Raw genomic sequence first — 3,806 nt, 5'->3', positions numbered from 1 at the left:
TGACATACAAGCTTTACAGAAAAATCTCACAAAAAATCAGAATAATTTATAATACACGATTTTACGAAATGATTTTCTAAAAAATTTTAGTTTAAAACTTTATTTATTTTATTATGTATTATTTAGAAACTTGTTATTTTTCTTATAAAACAAAACTGGCAAGAAGACACTTGACACAGGCTTCTAGCTAGCTTCACATATAGATACACAGCTGGATGACCTTGAGAACAGCTGATTGTAAACTTTCGCGGGATGTTCCCAAGATTGCCTGAAGGGGAGTAGGTTTTTCTACACGAGTCTGAACGAGTTACTGTAACTACTCGAATGTATTTCGTGATTTTTTAATAGTTTTTAGACTAGTTTCTTCTTATTACTTATATTATATGCTAAGTATAACCTCACATTATGTTTTTTTGTGTTTTACAGGAAAAACACCCAAAAATATTAAGAAAATTAATAATACACCAATTTATGAAATACATTTCTAAAAAAGTTTAGCAAAAAACTTTATTTCCTTTATTACATATTATTTAGAGACGAATTGTCTTTCACAGAAAAAAAAATTGAAACGGATCACGTGACGCGCGCCGCTATTTTGTGTACATAGCTAAATGTCCTTGAGAACAGCTGTTTGTGAAAGCTAGCGAGGATTTTCCCAAGTAAGCTTCAGGGGAAGATAGGTTTCTACACAGATGTGCATCAGTTACCGTATGCACATAAATACATCACGAGAATATCGGTGATTTGTGATGTTTCTATAGGAGGGGACCAAAAAATTGGTCAATAACAAAATCTTCTATTCGATGTATAATTTCAAACTTTGCTGATGTCATAGAAAACATCCAATAGAATACAAAATAAGCTTTTTCCGTAATATATCAGGCATAGGACGTTTACAAACGATTATTTAATACTTGCCCGAGATATCTCGAGTTATGGACCGCGCAGTTGCACGCGCAGCCCGAGATATCTCGGGTTATGGGCTTAAGGGGTTGTACGTTTTCTTAACAAATGGACAATATTCATAAACAATTATCACCATAATGAAAAAAACACAAAATCAAATTTACTTTATCCGGAAATTGAATATGACTTATATCACCCTAGTATTAAGTAGAAATCGATCGTTCGCCAATACATAGTGAGTTTATAATTAAACTCACTCTATTCAGACCTCTCTAGTGCCCGTTCTATTTATCGCATTTTCATGAAACTTAGTATATGAACTACATAGGAAACTGGAAACTTGGGTGTGCTGCCAAGAATAAAGCGGAAATAAATTGTCAAAGAAGTCGCTGTTGCTAAGATTGACAGAGAGCCTACAGTTCAGAATTGTTCGCAGCAAGTGCTTGAGCGGTGTATGATTGTTGGGATTCCTAAAACATCATGTTTATGGATTAGAGACATTCAATGGTAGCGCAGACACTTTCTATGCGTTATCATGGAATATGCTGTAATGCGTTTTGAACACGTAATTAATATCAATGGATCAAATGTTGAACAAATTCTGTGATTTACTACATTTTTAGTGTTTATGCTTGTTTCTGTCTTTTTCTAGGCGCATCATTTTAACCTAGTAATGGAATTTTAAACTACATTTTATTGCAGAAATCTTCTACGATGTGTATCTAACGTATATACCAAGATTTATCAAAATCTGATATACAGGATGGGTTCTAGTGTGGTCTGAATAGTGGCTGTTTTCTTGTACCATTCTGTATTTTAAATGTCATTATCCTCACTCTCACTAAAGTTAAGCGCTTTTGAATTATGGTGTTTCAGTCATTAGTTTTATACTTACAATGAAGTTAATTTAATTTTTTGTGTATAGTTTATTACAATAAGTGATTTTGCTGAAGTTGATTTATTTCACATCAACTTATTATATATAGATGGCGTTTTCACAAACACTCGTAAAATTATAGAATGATAAAGAAATTTATAAATCATGAATTAGTAATTATTTATTCTATTGGTGTAGTTGACTAATTCGGAAAAAAAAACTGAAGAGATATATAAAACCAAGATATTAGATTTAGTTCTCACATTAAAGTACACGTATAGAAACAGTCGTAGATTGTCTCCAGTCATGCAAAAAAAGGTAAGTTATAATTACATTTCATTAAAAACTCTTATAAAGATTATACATGTAATATTAACAATTAAAAATAAATTGAGGATTTTAAAATGGATTTTTAAATTTTATAGTACCACAAATATGGTGCTATAAAATTTCAATGTTAGCACACAGGCTGAAAACAACTTACATGATAATTTAACAATACGTACACATTACTCAGAGAGTTGGTTGACCAAATGCGCTGTTAGCAAAGTGCACACAATTGAACTGAAATTTGTTTTAAATATAACTGAAGAAATTTTTCACAAAATAAGAGTAATGACAGTAAAACCTGCGTATGGTTACCATTTTGAACTGGTGTCATCAGTAGTCATATTAGCGGGTGTCGCTGTATATTACATAACATCGAAATATTGCAACAGTGTGAACATAGAAAAAAATAATAATAAAAAAAAGAAATTACTTCAGACCAGCAATTATTTACTGTGACATCATTACAACGCCAGGGTGAAGTTTCTAATCATATTTTTAATTAATTTCATTTAAAATATATACGCTCGCTACCTTAGATTAGTAATGGCTTGTTCCTGTACATCATACTTTCCATTTACAATAGTCTTGCTGGTCATCAATCTAACACCTATCATTACAAAATGCTTCAATTCGTATAACGTGACTTCCGATGTAAACCAGAAGTTCGTATATTCGAACCGTTACTATGGACTCCTGCCTATATGATGTTCAAATCTGCTATCGTCGTTAATCTATCTTACTCTATTCTTGCGATTAAAGAAAGTTGGGCAGAAACTAGACAGTGGGGATCACACCAGAAAATTAAAAGAATAAAACTGGAAAAAGTACAAAAGTGGAGGAAAAGTTAAAAGATATCGTTATAAATTTCTAACTAGCATTGAAACATTGAATCAAAAGTGTAGTCGATCCTAGGTTTTAGAACGCCTCGGTTTTCAATTAACTGGGCTCAGGAACAAAATTTTGAATGCATATCTGTCCCGGTTGCTAAACAATCTTTCCACAAAACGCCGTCTATGGCTTAAAGAAATAACGAGTGTCTGTACTTCGTACATTAATCAAGAAAACATCTTAAAATTATTTGTAATGTATGAATTTTCCACACCCTAATTGTTTTATATCTTAAATAAATTTAGCTCATAAAGTAAATGATAATTGTAAGTGTTCGCTTTATCATATTTCGACAAAACTAACTTATTTACTAAAATAAAGAATTTACTGAACTACTTCTTCACTGGTGTTCATAAGCTTCAATGATATGTGAACTTTAAATTTTCAGATTGTTTTTCTACAACCGCAACGATTTAATTGATATTTCTTTCAGAACGATTTATATAACACATTAAAATTTTGAAGTTGAAACTATTTACAAAAGATAAAATATTTTTGAGTCTGTCTATAAATCCTGTAATCCGACCACAGAAGTAACAGCAATAATGGTTTAGAACAGTGGTCCCCAACCCTATGCCCGCGGGCACCATAGCGCCTGCCGATCGTGTTACGTGTGCCTGCTGCTGTGCGACTACGAAAAAAATAAAAATATTTCAGTTTTCAATAAAATGCTATGTAAAAGTTTTTTCATTATTAATGATTAACCACTCAAAAATAGAAATGGCATCCAACACAGATAAGAGCACAAAGCGAAATGCGACTGATCTCTTATAGTCATCCTGTCCCACTGCCACTCGATCGCCTT

This window comes from Centruroides vittatus, unplaced genomic scaffold (genome assembly GCF_030686945.1).
Source record: "Centruroides vittatus isolate TY-2023 unplaced genomic scaffold, ASM3068694v2 contig_853, whole genome shotgun sequence".
Taxonomy (NCBI): domain Eukaryota; kingdom Metazoa; phylum Arthropoda; class Arachnida; order Scorpiones; family Buthidae; genus Centruroides; species Centruroides vittatus.
Note: the sequence above shows the minus strand (reverse complement) of the source record.